Source organism: Canis aureus, chromosome 2 (genome assembly GCF_053574225.1).
Source record: "Canis aureus isolate CA01 chromosome 2, VMU_Caureus_v.1.0, whole genome shotgun sequence".
Lineage (NCBI taxonomy): Eukaryota > Metazoa > Chordata > Mammalia > Carnivora > Canidae > Canis > Canis aureus.
Genome location: NC_135612.1, coordinates 52,944,169 through 52,960,911, shown reverse-complemented (window position 1 = coordinate 52,960,911; position 16,743 = coordinate 52,944,169). Strand labels below are relative to the sequence as shown.

The 16,743-nt window shown below is 42.9% G+C and overlaps 1 long non-coding RNA gene and 1 other non-coding gene across 4 annotated transcripts in view; both read left to right on the top strand.

Moving 5' to 3' along the window:
- Nucleotides 1-2,749: 2,749 nt before the first annotated feature.
- LOC144297708 (uncharacterized) overlaps nt 2,750-16,743 on the top strand; it is a 37,609-nt gene continuing 23,615 nt past the window's right edge. For all 3 annotated transcript variants that reach the window (XR_013364625.1, XR_013364624.1, XR_013364626.1), the window contains exons 1-2: nt 2,750-3,045; nt 9,840-9,910. This is a non-coding gene — a long non-coding RNA (uncharacterized LOC144297708). The remainder of the gene's footprint in view (nt 3,046-9,839; nt 9,911-16,743) is intronic.
- TRNAK-CUU (transfer RNA lysine (anticodon CUU)) lies at nt 10,490-10,562 on the top strand. The gene has a single exon. It is a non-coding gene; the product is annotated as a tRNA-Lys (tRNA).

The window sequence follows — 16,743 nt, the reverse complement described above, 5'->3', positions numbered from 1 at the left end:
CGACTCTTGGTTTCGGCTCAGGTCCTGATCTCAGGGTTGTTGGATGAAGCCCTGCTTTGGGCTCTGTGTTCAGCACAGAGTCTGCTGACAATTTTCTCCCCCTCCCTCTGCTCCCCTCCACCCTGCACACATTTTCTCTCTCTTTCAAAAAAATTAATAAAATCTTTAAAAATAATATTGCAATAAATATTTATGTAACTATGCTCTCAGAAACCAGTGTTTCACTCTTGTGGGATATATTTCCAGTGGTAAAATTATTAGCTCAAAGGACATGAACGTGAAAACTGGAACAAGCTAAATTTCCGACAACAGGAGATTGGTCAATGCACGTCCCACACAACAGAACATAGCGTACAGATAATGACAAAATTTTGTTGATTTTGAAGAATAGTTATTAGAAGCTATTTAGATAAGTGCCATGTTCTAAAACAGCATACGAGTACTACCTGATTTTGTAAAAATGTGTGCATTGAATAAATGACCGAGGAAGGAGGAACACTGAAATACTAACAGTGGTTATTTCTGAGTGGTGGAGTTATAGATGACCTTTATTTTCTTGTTGTGCTTGGTCTGTTTTTCCTGTACTCTTTACAGGGGTCGCCTGCTGTGTGTCATAATGTGTTAGGCTCCCTTGGGTTGCAGGGGGTCAGAGCCCAGCTCAGATGTTTCACTTGGCAGGGGTGAGATTATTCTACGGGGAGTGGGTGAGGATGCCAGGCATCTGGGTGACTGGCCCATTATCCAGGATAATGGGGTTCTGCCAACCTCTAGGTATGTGGGGGGGGCGGTGAGCATCTTCTCATTCTTCAGGGGTGCGGGGGACCATGCACAGTTCCTCCATGGCTTCTGTTCATGGAGCTCTTTGTTTCATCTCCTCTCTGCCACCCGTGTTCCCCTCCTCTGAGGGTCTTGTACTTCCCTTCTTTTTAAAGATTGGTTTATAAGATTGATTTATTTGAGAGAGAGAGAGAGAAGGAGAGAAAGAGAGAGAACAGGAGCAGCAGAGAGAGAGGGAGAGAGAGAATTTCAAGTAGATTCTGAGTTCAGGTGTGGAGCCTGACTTAGGGCTCGATCCCACTACCATGAGATCACGACCTGAGCCGAAACCAAGATTGGACACTTAACCAACTGCACCACCCAGATGCCCCTCCTTTTTTAAAGATTTTATTTTTAGGTAATCTCTACACCCCACATGGGGCTTGAACTCCCAACCCTGAGATCAAGAGTCGCATGCTCTACCAACTGAGCCAGCTGGACCACCCTCCTGCACTTCCTTTAAACCCTTCAAGAAAGCTAATCTGCTTGGGTGCCTGGTACTGGAAGCATGTGCTGGGCATAGCTCCAGGAGCAGGCCATGTCATAGGGCACTGGTCCTACAGATGACAGCCTTGGTTGGGGATCCTTGGCCCAGCTGTTACAAAGGTGGTGGGGTTACATTGTATGTTATCTGTTGCCACTCTAATGGCAGTAGTGGTTTCTAGAACTGCAGTGACAAAGTATGGCCACCTAACAGAAGTGTAGTTTGTTACAGTTCTGGGGACCAGAAGACTGAGTATAAGATAATCAGCAGGATTGTTTTTTTTCTGAAGGCTATGCGGGAGAGTCTGGCTCATGTCTCTTTGAGTGGTTTGCTGGCAATCCTGAGAATTCCTTGGCTCCTAGAAGCATAACCATAATGGACACCGTCCTCTCTTACGGCATTTTCCCTGTGTGAGTGTTTGTGTTCACATTCCTTCTTTTTATAAGGACATCAGTCGTGCTGGATTAGGAATTAGAAGCCTTTACATCAAACAGAACTGTTTTGGCGACTGTAAAATTCTAAGACTAGCCCAGCTGCTGATTTGTTAGCAATTTAGAACTTATTTCTTCTCTACTTCCTGCAAACTATTTCTTTAATATGCAATTATAAATGTATGTCAGTGGGGAGCTTTGTTATTAAATATAATTAAAACTAACCTAATGCCAGGACGTCTGTGTGGTTCAGGTCACAATCCCAGGGTCCTGGGATCGAGTCCCACATCAGGCTCCCTGCAGGGAACCTGCCTCTCCCTCTGCCTATGTCTCTGTCTGTCTCTCTCTGTGTGTCTCTTATGTATGAATGAATGAATGAATGAATAAATAAATAAATCTTAAATAGAAATTAACCTAATGCCTTTTTAAGTTTAATCCTTTCCTAAACCATACCAAAGCACAGACCAGAAGACCACGTTGGTCTAAGGCCACTCCCGCCCCCCAGAAAGGAGTTATGCCACAAGTCTCCCATCTCTTTGAGCCCTGATCTGGGGAATAGCTATGACTAATCTAGCCAAATAACATTGTGGGGTAAACCAGCTTCCATCCTCTGGCCTGAGAACCTAGCCTCCATTTACGGTATTGTTCCCATGGGAAAATGAATTCCAAATTCCAAACAACTGATTTGTACATGAACTTTCACTCTGGAGGTTAGGAACTGCCAAAATGTATTCTCTTGTGGCTCAGTCTCCTGACAGCTTCCCATGAGTCGTGTCCCCTGTCTCCCTCCACATGTCCCACCACTCCTGTATACACGCTGGACCCTCATATGGCTCCTCTACTGTGAAGCCTCCCTTGAACCCCTGGATCCTTGGGCCTGGGCTACATTGCTACTGTGTTCGGCCTGTGTTGTAGAAAAATGTCCACAAGGGTCCTGACCTCTTATAGGATCTTCAGATCCTTGAGGGTGAAATGGTATTTTCTTTATCTTGTATCCTTCCAGGAAGAACACAGGGGATATAGCATTTATGAAGCACCTACTGTATACCAGGCTCTGACACAATGCTTTCCTGCATTCTTTCTTTTTCTTACCCACCAGCACCTAGCTTTGGACCTAACATATAACGCATGCTCAGTAGATAACCCTGAAATGGACTGAAAATCCCCTGCTATGATGATTTCCATGCGGCCTCCTTTCCTTCGGTCTTCTGGCCACTGAAGCACACTCTCCCAAGCTCCCTGATGCATGAGGCTGAGGGAACCAGGCAAATGGCAGGATTAGCTCCCTGGGGAACTGTCATCTGGTGTCTCAGGGTAAGTTGGCCCCTCCTCTCCACCTCCTGCCCCAGCAGATGGGACTCAGTGAGTTTGCTGGGAACAGGAACAGATTGGATCCCCAGGACTCAGAATGTAAGAACAGGTGCACTGGGTAGAAAGCTCAGTCTGCAAACACAGGTGCACATGAGGTTTTAACTTTGTTTTTCGTGAATCGACTATTCTGCTGAAGTGGGTGGGATGGGGGGCACCTAATTGCAGTTCCCTTTAGAAATGAGCTCCCTACTCTCCTGCTCCCACACCATTGTTGCGCTCCAGCCCCCCAAATCTTAGACTGTGCCAAGCCATCCCACTGGACAAATTCCACATGGTTACTACTGAGATGTTCATAGTCCCTGGCTCCTGGTCCCTATGCCCTCAAACTCTGCAAATTCTGTCTAAACTACCTCCCGCACCTAGACTTGCTCTCTTGCCATCCTTCCCAGGGGTTGCACATGAAGCTTTAGGGGTGTGTCAGGGAGCCAGGTCAGCTCTGTGCTGCTCCTGGGACCCAGGACCTCTCCGTCCTTGCAGGGCTAGCGTCCAAGGGGAGGGGATGCCCAGCTGCCTTCACTTGTCTTGAAGACATTTTATCTGCTCCAGGAAGGCCTCTCAACCTCAAGGACTTTGGCTAGACCTACAGAGACAGTCCAGGCTCTGGACTGATATTCAATGACTTTTGTTTTCTGCCCTGCAATAGCCCTGCCCAGAGACAATATACATTTGGAGGATTGGACAATGTGCACTTGCTGTACATTTGGAGGGATTGCAAAAATAATAATACAAGGACCAGGGGAAAAATTAATCAATAAATATATTGAAATATTTATCCCAACCTTATAGATTGCCCCTAACATCAACTCTTTCACCAATAGCAGTCATGCCTTGATTTAGGTGCCAGGAACAGCTTGGGTAGGGTGCACTGCCACCTTCTCAGGGACTTCATGTCTTACTGTTGTCTGTCCCCAGCCATGTCACTCACTCTTTCTGGGACACCCTGATGCTGCTGGGAAGAGCCCTTGCTCACATTCCAATTGTCAGCACAGGCACAAAAGCAGATTATGGCAAGCGCTGGAATGAGAGTGGGAAAACCAATGAGTTTAGGCAAGTTAAGAAAGAAGGGATACATTTCCAGGAGGAGAGCAAGCAGGAAGTCTTCGTGGAGGAGGTGGCATTCAGTGTAAGGATTTATTTATTTTGAAAGATTTATTTATTTATTCATGAGAGACACAGAGAGAGAGGCAGAGACACAGGCAGAAGAAGAAGCAGGCTCCTCAAGGGAAGCCTGATGTGGGACTTGATCCCAGGATTCCAGGACCACACCCTGAGTCGAAGGCAGATGCTCAACCACTGAGCCACCCAGATGTCCCCAGTGTAAGAATTTAGATGTATACATCAAAGGAGATAATCAATAAAACTACAGGATTGCCTACAGAATGGAAGAAGATACATATCTTAAAAAGGTTTGTAACCAAAATATAAAAAGAACTTATAAAACAACACTCCAAAAGCAAATAATCCAATAAAAATGGGCAGAAGACACAAGTAGACATTTTTCTAAAGAAGGCATGTAGATAGCCAATAGATATAATAAGAGGCAGGGGCAGTAAGAGTGGCTGGCTGGGGAGCAGGGGTGATGGGGTGTATTGTACCCTGAGAATTTGCTCCAAAAGCAGAAGCTTTCTAATTTTTAAGCTAAAATGTTGACCTTATGAAAAGATGTGTGAGGGAGCAGAGGAAAAGCAAGACCATGGAATTATAGGGAGGGTGTTCAAAGTCTGAGACGGTATCACTGAGTGGTTCTGAGCAGGCTTGAGAGCCAGACTGCCAGGGATCAAATCCTGGCTGTGCTCCTGACCAGCTGCATGCCCTTCACCAATTTCAAAAGCCCTCTATCCTATGGATTCCCAAGCTGCAATGTGGAGATAATAATAATCCTCATGGGGGTGCCAGTTGGTTAGGTCCAACTCTAGATTTCAGCTCTGGTCATGATCTCAGGGTTGTGAGATCAGGCGCCTAGTTGAGTTTGCATTCAGCATGGAGTCTGCTTGAGATTCTCTCCCTCTCCCTCTACCTCCTCTCATGCACTCTCTCTCTCTCAAAAAATAAATAAAATGATAATAATAATCTTCATAAAGTGGGTATGCAAATGAGTTAACACACGTAAAAGACATAGACTGGTACCTGGTACATAGTAATGGCTCAGTGGATGTCAACAATGTTGGTGACAATGATGGTGGTGGTGATGGAGGTGATGATGGGCTCCCCTACCAATCAAACATTCTAGGGTACCTCTGTCCCCAATCCACTCCCAGCCCCACCTCCCAATGTTAGATCCCAGCTATGCCTCCGATTTCAGGCAGGAGAAGATGCTCGTGCCTCCCAGGTCTCAAGTCCCTAATTCTGTGACCATCTCCCTGTTGCCAACCCCTATCTCCTATTTCTGCTTGTCTGTCCCTCAGGAGTAGGGTCTGGGAGAGGCGAGCCCTGTTGATAGAGGCAGTATGTCATGCATGGTCATCAGAGCAGGTTGAAGGCAGAGCTGCTTCCCCAGCAGGGCAGTGGCCCTTGCCCTTGACTTCACCTTTACTTGCTTCAACTTTCTACTTAGTGACATCTACCCTGACAGAGGCACAAACTTGACCCAGATCTCACAGCTAATGAATGGCCAAGGCTGGATTCAAACTCAGGGAGTCTGATCTTTCACCACTGCACTAAAAGCCACTGCTGTGGGTCCAGGTATCAAGGAAGTTCCTTGAATCTTGAAACTTTGAGTGGTCTTGCCAGGTCAATGCTGATGAGCCTAAATGGAATTACCATAAGTATGTAATAAATAAATTATAAAAAAGCAAAAATTCAGGCCCCAACTCAGAAAAATCAATTCCTTCTATTCCAGTGCAAACAACTCCAAAACTTTGTTGACTTAAATCCACAAAACTCAGGCACCTGGCTGGCTTGGTCAGTGGAGCATGTGACTCTTGGTCTTGGAGTTTTAAGTTTGAGTTCCATGTTGAGTATAGAGATGACTTTAAAAATAAAATCTTTAAAAACAAAACAGAATGAAACAAAACTCACAATACTCATGTTTGCTTGTGATTCTACAATATAGGTAGAGCTTGGCAGGAACAGCTCATCTCTGCTCCACATGGCATTCTTTGGGGCCACTCCACTGAGGATGTAGTTCTAGGAGGATGCACTCACTTGGCTGGAAACTGATGCTGGCTGTTGGCTGAGGGCACAGCTGGGGCTATCAGCCCAGGGACCCTCCTCCTGTGGCCTCTCCACAAAGCTAAGTCCAATTTCTGTAGCATGACAGCTGGGTTCCAAGAGGGAGGACCCCAAGAGGACAAGCCCAGTGTGCAAGCATTTCTTATGCGTCTGCTGGCATCTTCTTGCTAATGCTGCACTGGCCAAAGCTTGTCACTTGGCCAAGCCCAGAGTCCATGTAAGGGGGACTACACAAAGACATGAGCACTAGACGGTGCAGCTTATTGAGAGTCAGCAAAGCGGCAGTCCACCTCCACTTATTTTTCCTAAGGTTCACCCCTCCTACTCTTGACCTCCTCTCTGCCAGTACCGCCCCCAAATCCTTGCTCCCAACCACTTTCCTCTTTCTCCCCTCAGCCATTGTTCTCTCTTCACTGAACTGCCCCTTTTCAGCCAACAAACCACTTGAGTCACAGCTGTCCCCAAACAGCTTCCCTCAGCCTTGCTTCCCCTTGACCCTCTCCATTCCTTCCCTTTCAAAATTCTTCAAAGAGCTGTTGATGCTGGAAGCAGAAGAAATAATCTAAAGTCAGTTTACTGAATATTCTGATTTGCTCACTTAAAAAATATCTTTAATATCTTCAATGAATATGAAGATATACTTTCTATTAATGTATTAATGAATGTATTCAATAATATACTTTTCATGAATATAAGTAAAAGAAAAATGTATTCATAAGAGGCCTAAACTATGCTATGACCCTTGGCTTACAGTAAATTGATATTCCATAAAAAAATATACTCATGGGATGTCTGGGTGGCTCCGTGGTTGGGCGTCTGCCTCTGGCTCAGGGCATGATCCTGGGATCCTGGGATCGAGTCTGGCATCAGGCTCCCTGAAGGAAGGCTGTTTCTCTCTCTGTTTGTGTCTCTGCCTCTCTCTCTGTATCTCTCATGAATAAATGAACAAAATCTTTATACACACACACACACACACACACACACTCATGTTTTGTTGGGAAAACTTTCTTCAAAATTAGTTTTTAATGAATTTGCCAAAATTGGTACAAATCCCTCAATTGAAAAATTCTAATCCATCCACCCACCCATCCATCTATCTATCCATCCATTCATCCATTCATTTATCCTACAGATATTTACTGAATGTCATTATGTGCCCAACATTTGGGACAAATGTAATCAAACACAGACTTGGCCCAGGCCTTCACGGAGTTGACAGTCTAATAGGGGAGGCAATTGTGACTCAAATGATTGTTTAAAAGAAACAATCAAACTGCAAGTATGACTAGTGCTACCAAGTAGAGGCACTTAGTGCCCTGACAGTCTATATTATGGGGTTTGATCTGCCAGGTGAGAGTTGGGGGTTGTTCTCCTTCAGAAGGGCTGCTGTTGGAGGCTAGAGCTGATGGATAAGTAGGAGTTAAGTAGGTGAAGAGGAGCAAGTGGAGCTTCCAAGCAGAGAAGAAACGCCTTGAGATGGGAAGAAGCATGACAAACACAGGGGCCAAAGTCTTCTTCAGTCTTCATTAGCATCTCTACCTTCGATATCCCTTAGGTGTGTTCCCCAGACACTGTTCACTGGCTAAGCCAACAGATGCTTTCAATTACTTGCATGCTGTTTTCACTACAGGGGTAAAGGTGACCATGTGACATACTTCTGGCCAAAGGGACACAAATGTCTATTGAAGGCCCCAGGGAAAGCTTCTGCTTTGCTTTTTTCTTTTCTTTCTTTCTTTTTAAAATATTTTTTCAAAGATTTCATTTTTAAGTAATCTGTCCCTCCAAAGTGGGGCTCAAATGCACAACCCCCGAGATCAAGAGTTGTGTGCTCTACCACCTGAGCTAGCCAAGTGTCCCTGCTTTCCTTTTTCTTATCTTGAACATGGTTGTGATACCTGGAGCTACAGCAGTTATCTTGTGACCATGAAGAAACAGCAGGAGGGAAAGCCAAGAGGATTACAGAGATCCTTGCTAGTCATGACATCACTGGGCCACTTTAACCCCCAACATCCAACACCTCCAAACTTCTTATTATATAGGAAAAATGAACTCCTATTTGTTTGAGCCAGTGAAAGTCAGGTTCTTTTTGTTACCTGCAGCTGAATACATTTGATATACTCAGGTTTCTATCCTTGACCTTTTTATTTTTCCACAGACTCTTACAAGGCATTCCCATGACTTTACATACAGCCTATTATGTCTAGACATGCAGATTTAGACCAAATCCCTATCTTTCTCTTGAGCTCTACTCATGTGTATCCACACCGCCTCAGGCTTGTGTCACAGGCCATGTCTGGTATTTTTACTGTCAGTATCTTTGCTGCAAGCCTTTTTGCTTCATAACTAATTGGCTGTAAGACAGTTTTGCCATAAAAGATAAAATCACAAAAAATAAAGAGGGGCATTCATTAAAAGGACATAATGAAACATGAAAAATGAATGACAAAATTAAAAACACTATTGAGAACTACAAAATATTTGAGTACATTCAAAATGTATAGTGTAGATTCATGGCAGTACTGTGCAAATAACTGTTTTTATTTTGTGGACTGTACCTAAGCACTTGTCTTCAAAATCTTTCCTTCATAGTATTAGAGTATTACACTTTTTCTCCCTTTTGCTTGATTTGTCTTCCTCATTTGGCATCCTGCTTTTCCTTTATTTGCTAAAATTTTTCCTTTATTAAAAGAGGTATCAGTTTTCAAATACTAGATGCATATTTGTAACTGAGCTTTATATTATGTTGTGAGAGCCTTCCACAGTGTTGCTTGTCCTTGGTGTATTGTCAAATATCCACTGATAGACATTCCAAAGTTATATGGGAAATGTTGGTTCCATACTGTGCATCATTGCATAGACCATTTTGAGGACTAATATTCATATAATATAAAAACGGGAGCCAGCTCCTGTAGGGATACCTGGCTGGCTCAGTTGGCAGAGGATCACACTTGATCTTAGGGTTGTGAGTCAAGCATCATGTTGGGTGTAGAGATTTCTTTTTAAGAATGGGAGTACTGAGTCAATGGAGAAGTGAGAGCAAACTATTAACCAGTTGATGAAACCAACAAACTATCAACAGTTATTTATCTTTTAGGTCAGAATTGCCTTATGGCCAATTATGTCGTGAAAATTCTGCAGCAAAATGCTTACATTGACACAACCTAGAGCCAGGGTGCCTGGATAATTCAGTCAGTTAATCATCTGCGTTAGGCTTAGATTGTGATCCCAGGGTCCTGGGATCAAGCCCTGCATCAAGGTCTCTGCTCTGCGGTGAGCCTGCATCTCCCTTTCCCTCTGCCTGCCACTCTGCCTATTGTGCTTTCTCTCTCTGCCAAATAAATAAATAAATAAATAATAAATAAATAAATAAATAAATAAATAAATAAATCTTTTAAAAAAGAAACTACCTAGAACCCTTATAGGCAACTCAAGCCCAATATATCCCAATATAAGTTTATATTTTCTCCTAAACCTCCTTATTTTTCTGTGTTCCCAAATTAATTGACTATCTCACTATTTACTCCTCATTTTCCCACAGTGCCTAATGCCTTCCAACTCTTTTTTAGGTTCTTATTTTTGAAAGGCTGAAGTTCAGCTGCTGTAACAAAGACCCCCAAGTAACAGGGACTAAAACAAGGTAAGAATTTATTTCCCTGTCACATAACCATAACCCGCTGGGAATAAGCAATACAGGCTGGTCTGGGAGCTTTATGGTGGTGGAATCTAGCCTCCTCCTAACATTCTGTTGTTCGGCCACCACTGAGTCATCTTCCTTAGCATGGGCCCTTCCTTAGCTTGACTTGCCCTCACAGGTAGATCACAGCTAGCTGGCAGGGGAGAATTTACAGGTGGTCCTTTAATGAGATCTCCAGGAAATTGTGTGTATTACTTCTGCTTTCATTCCATTTACTAGAACTTAGTCATATGACCACATTGTGCTGCAAGGGAGGCTGGGAAATGTAGTCTTTATCCTGGATAGCTATGTGCCCAGCTAACATTTGGAGACTGTTGTTCTTATACAAGGGAAGGATGGACATTAGAGACAACTGCCAGTCTCTGCCATTCCCTATCATCTGAGCTGGGCTTTTTCAGTAGCTTCCTCACTAGTCTCCCTGGTCTTTCTCTCCCCTGTCTGCCCTTCATGGCACAGTCAATAGGATCTCTCTAATGCTCAGATCTGAGCTCTTCTGTACCCGATTTTAAGACTCTTTGGGGTGCTTGGCTGGCTCAGTTGGTAGAGCGTGTGACTCTTGATCTCAGGGTCATGAGTTCAAGCCCCATGTTAGGTGTGGACCTATTAAATAAGAAAAAAATAAATAAATAAATAAATAAACCTTCAAAAAAATTTAAAAATAGGGGACCTGGGAGGCTCAGTGGATTAAGCATCTGCATTTGGCTCAGGTCATGATCTTGGGGTCCTGGGATATAGTCTCACATTAGGCTCCCTGCTGAGTGGGGAGTCTACTTTTCCCTCTCTGCACCTCCCCTCCACCCTGCTCATGTGTGTTCTCTCTCTCTCTCAAATAAAAAAAATATTTTTTTAAAAAAATTTAAATAAAAACTCTTCACCAGAACTCAGTGCTTATAGGTTAAAATCTAAACACTTAAAATAACATTCAAGACCATTTACAGACTCACAGGCCCCAACTTGCTTTTCCAACCTTGATCACTGTTTTTTCTTTTTTCTCCCTCACCAACTCCACACTCAACCTCACCTTTATCAGCTCCTAGCACTCCTTTTGGCATTCATCCCTTTGATGTTTTGATAATACACTCCCTTCGTGTGCAGTGCTTCTCCTGCGTTCTCTGCTTCCACATACCACTTATACTTCAAGACCCCAGTGGAATGGCACTTTACTCTGTGAGTTCTACTCTGGCTCTCATCCCTAGGAAGGATTAATTGCTCCTTTCCTTATGCTATAACAGTATTTAGTATAAGTCTGGAGAAGAGAACATATCAAACCAGAATCTATTATGTGTTTGTGTCTTTTCTATTAGATTGCAAGCTTAAGAGGGTCAGGAATTCTATCTTCAGAGCCTTGCTTGTGGTAGGTGTGAAATAAATGTTAAAAAAAAAAAAAGCCATATCTGACGTGGAAAAATTCCCCTCAGCACCCATCAGGGGACGGGCATCCCTATTTATTTTTAGATTCTCTCAGGTCCTTTTAAAGACTTAAAATCTCTCTCACAATATAGACATTAATAATAAACTTGAGGGGAAAAATAATACATTTATGTATTTGCTTTTATATGTGCAAGATATCTCTGGGAATATCCACAAGAAACTGTTATATTTCATCAAAACTAAAGTGTCATCAATCCCAAGATGTTTTGTTATTTTGTATCTGACAAAGACATAAAAAAGCCTGCCAAATGGAGAGACAAAAGATCCAGAATAGCCAATACAATTTGAAGAAGAAGAACAAAGTTGGAGGATTGATATTACCCTCTTCAAGACTTATTATAAAGCTACAGTGATTAAGACACCATGGTAGTGTGGAGGAATAGACAAGTTCATCAGTGGAACAGAACACAGAGCCCAGAAATAGATCCCTATACATATAGTCAACTGATGTTTGATAAAGGAGCAAAGGCAATATAATGAAGGAAAAATAATGTTTTCAACAAATGGGTTTGGAACAACTGGACCTCAGATGCAAAAAATTGAATCTAGACACAGACCTTAAACTCTTCAGAAAAATAAACTCAAAATGGATCATAGACCTAAATGTAAAATGCAAACCTATAAAACCCTAGAAAATGCTGCAGGAGGAAATCTAGAGAACCTTGGGTATGGTGATGATTTTTAAAATATAACACCAAAAATGCAATCCATTAAAGAAATCATTGATAGACTAGACTTCATGAAAGGTAACACTTCTGCTCTGTGAAAGACACTGCCAGGGGGATGAGAAGACAAGGCACAGACTGGAAGAAAACATTCACAAAAGACAGTTCTGATAAAGGACCATTATCCAAAATATACAAAGAACACTTAAAACCCATCAATGCAAAAACAAACGATCTGACTTAAAATTGGGCAAAAGATTTGAAAAGACATCTCCCTAGAGAAGACATACAGATGGCAAATAAGCATATGAAAAGGTGCTTCACATCATACCTCATGAATGAAATACATATTAAAACAGCAACGGCAGAGTGCCTGACTGGCTCAATCAGTGGAGCATGTGACTCTTGATCTTAGGATTGTGAGTTCGAGCCCCATGTTGGGTATAGAGATGACTTAAAAATAAAATCTTAAAAAACAAAACAAAACAGAATGTAACAACGAGATATTATTAGGATGACCCAAATCCGGAATACTGACAACACCACATGCTGATGAGGATTTGAAGCAACACAGACTCTCATTCATTACTGGTGGGAATGCAAAATGATGCAGTCACTCTGGAAGACAGTTCAGCAGTTTCTTACAAAATTAAACATACCCTTACCATACAATCCAGCAATTGTGCATCTTGGTAGTTACCCAAGGGAAATGAAAATTTATGTCCACCCAAAACCCTGCACAAAGATGTTTATAGCAGCTTTATTCATAATTGCCAAAACTTGGAAGTAACTAAGATGCTCTTCAATAGATTGGCTTTTTGGAAGTCTCCATCATACACCCATAGTTCATTTCGAGGTTATAGAAGAAAACAAATCCTCTGTTTTCAATCTTCTAAGCCTTTTTTGCAAGGGCTGTGAAATGACTTATGTCCCTTGTAAATAATGGTTTTTTAATTCTTTTTTGGGTGTGGACAGATGGGTGGAGTGAGGGAGGAGGTTAACATTTATCCTTGTTAAATAGGATGCTGTTGGTGGGCAGCCCATTGGTCTAAAACTCTCGGCCCACTGTTCTCAAACATCAGAGCCACTTGGAGGGCTTATTAAAACAAATTTCTGGGCCCCATATCCAGAGTTGATTCATTAAGTCAGGATAGAGACCAAGAATTTGCATTTCTGACAAGTTCCCAAGTGATGTTGATGATGCTGGTCTAAGGACCACACTACTACTACAACTACAACTACTACTACTACTACTACTACTACTACTACTACTATATTGCTGCTGCTGCTTCTTGAAGAGAAAAAATAATACATTTTTTGTATTTATTAATTTTGCTTCACGTGATATGCTTTGTCCCGTTTTCTGTATGTATGTATGTGTTCTTTTTAAAATGGAATATGTATCCCTCCAATATCTGGTATTTTGGCCCATGAACTTTTGTTTCCTTGTCTTTGGGAATGTTCATGCCTTTTTGTTGTTGGGGATGCTCATGCCTTTTGGGGATATTGCATTTCCCTGTGAGTCACAGAGAGAGGCTTCTCACATCCAAGCTTCTCTCTGCTTCTATAGCTTCTCTAGCATTTACTTGGTGGACAGGAGCCCATGCTAGATTGCTGGTTCATGGGAAATTCGAAGAGACTCTTCTTCTTTTTTTAAGATTTTATTTATTTATTCATACACACACACACACACACACACACACACACACACACAGAGGCAGAGGGAGAAGCAGGCTCCATGCAGGGAGCCCCACACAGGACTCGATCCAGGGTCTCCAGGATCACACCCTGGACTGAAGGCGGCGTTAAACCGCTGAGCCTCCCGGGCTGCCCCGAAGAGACTCTTCCATCTCAACTTCTTTCCTCTATAGATATATTATATCTATAAAATAATGTGGGTAGATTAGGTCAGGGTCATACACTCAAACGCCCTCTGGTTTGATTGTAAACAGATTACTATAATGAATGAAGCTGGGTAAGGGTGAGGCAAGAGGGAATGAGGGAGTCTGGGGTCAAGTGGAGTATGCACATTCCTGCTTTATCTGTTGAGGGTGGTGATGCTCATGGCCGGGCAGTGATGTAGACCAGTGTTATCATGAAGCCAGAACGGTAGATTTAATAGGAAAGTTCCCCATTTACTTAAAATGTCTGAGAATTCAGGGCACCTGAATGACTGGGTTGGTTGAGCACCTGACTCTCAATTTTGGCTCAGGTTGTGATTTCAAGATCATGAGATCGAGCCCTGTGCCATGCTCTGTGCTCAGCAGGGAGTCTATCTGAAGTTTCTCTCTCTCACTCACTCGTGCTCTATCTCTCTCTCTCTCAAATAAATAAATAAATCTTAAAAAATAAAATGTCTTAGGTTTGAATTCAGCTGGGGGTCGCAAGTCTGCCATCCCTGGCTTTTTAGGGCCAAAAAGGTTTTTTTCAGATTTAACAAGCCAGGAGTCTTGGAGTCTAGAGTATTCCCTTGAGTGACCTGCCAGGGTGAGAACTTCCTCAAAAATGGAAACGAGGCCTGTCTGGCATAACCTGTTCTTAGCAAGCCCACACTGGAGCCTTGTCCAGCTCGCCAGTCTGCACTTCTTAGAAAATGCTTGTTCCTCTTTTGGAAAGTCAGAACATTTGCCCATCTTCAGTCAGGTGGAGCCTCACCCGTTCTTAAAAATTCCTCAAAGATTACAAACACTGAGGAGGCCTTGGAACTTAACCAGAGAGGCCCTTGTTGACTTTAGAAGTTATTGGTTTTTAAAAAATTCTACTTTTTAAAAATAAGCCTCACCTCATTCTACACTTAGGTTTTTCCCAAACTCTCTTGTTACAGTATTCCATCACCATTTAAACAATGTTTGTCTTGACTCTAAATTCAGACCAGGTTTTGACCGCTTTTTCTCATATATCCCTTCCTCAATTCATATCAAATCAATATGGAGTCCTATCATAGTTGTGTGATGTTAGGAAAGTCACCCAAACTCTCTGTACCTCCATATTCCCTTCTACAAAGTGAGAGAATTCAACTGGGTGGTCTTCAAGTTTATTTCTACAGTGAGGTTTTTGGGTTAGGGATCTTTGACAATTGGTTAAAAACTATGGACACTTGGGGTGCCCAACTGGTTTAGCTGGTGGAGCATGCAACTCTTGATCTCAGGGTCGTGAGTTTAAGCCCCACATTGGGCATAGAGATAACTTTAAAAAAAAATCTGTGGATCCTTATTTCAGAAAAAAAAAAAAAAGATTACATGGCTTATACTAGTTTACCTTGTTGCACTTGCATTTGCCAAGACCAGCATTATGTTTTCTTTTAGAAGACAGTTCTCCCCACTCCAACAATTTGGTTCTAGATGAGCTGCCAATAAAAGTGCTCCCCCCAACTCTGTGCAGAAGAGTGGGCATATCAAGTCCTTTTCTGTTTTTGTTTGTTTCTCTTCTTTTGAATGGAACCAAAAAGGAAGATTCTTTTTCCTCTTTGGTAGAAAGTCAAAGGTATGAATCCGGATCTGCCTGGGGCCATTTTCCTGCTTTGCAAAGAAAGCCTTTCTGTGTAGACCTGAGGGAAGAAAGAGGCTCAGAGATTGAGGGATTGGGAGGGAAGAGGAGAGAGATTTCTCCTGGTATTTCAGTCCTGTATCTAGCTGTCCCTGACACCCATTTCTACCTTTTTAAACATTTGGTTCAGTGAACTAATAAATTCCTTTGTTTTGTTTTGTTTATGTGAGTTTGAGTTGACTAACTGGCATTTTTAGCAAAATGAATCCTGGTTAGTACAGGTTAAACATTAGCATCTTTTATACCATCAACCCTTATACTTCAATACTGTCCCATTCCTTGTCCTTGTTGTCTTCCCAAAGTCTATCTTCTTTTAACGCACCTTTAAAATGTGTTATGTAACTCTGTACACAAGGGCTCAACTGGTTTTGCTGAAATCAAACAGAATTTTAGTTATTATCTTCTATGTACTTCATGTTTTCACCTCCCTTCCCATAAGACTATGTTTTGGAGGACAGGAACCTGTGCCTGGGTGGCTCAATTGGTTCAGCATCTGCCTTTGGCTCAGGTCATGATCCCAGAGTCCTGGATGGAGCCCCATGTTCGGGCTTCCTGCTTAGCAGGGAGCCTGCTTCTCCCTCTCCCTCTGCCCCTCCACCCTGCTCATGCTCTGTGTGTGTCTCTCTCTGTCAAATAAACAAATAAAATCTTAAAAGAAAAAAGTTCTGAAAAGTGCTTTGCACATAGTAGAACTCACAAAATGCTGGGAATTGTGAGGACAGGATGGACGCATCATGAGAGGAGCCCACTAACCTCATGCACTGTGACACTCTTAAACATGCCATGAATGCTGGCAGCACTGAGAGCCTGAGTCTCATGGATGATGACAAGGTCACAAGGCAAAGGAGACCCTCCTGCCAGGAGTCCCAGGGTCCAGCCTGGAAGTGGAGAGCACACGTGACTCCCAACAATATCCCACTTCCCTTGGGAATCCCAGTCAGCCATGGCTAAGGAGGACAGCAGCTTCTGGAACTTCCCCAGTGAAACAGAGCACCAGCAGTGAGAGCCTAATTACTGACAGTAGTGGCCACAATCACCGTCTGTTTTTAACCTGGGAGCCCCTGGCCTGGCCAGTGGGTCCCTGTCCTGAGGCCCTGGGAAGCTCCTGCAATTATATATAGCAAGGGAGCTGGG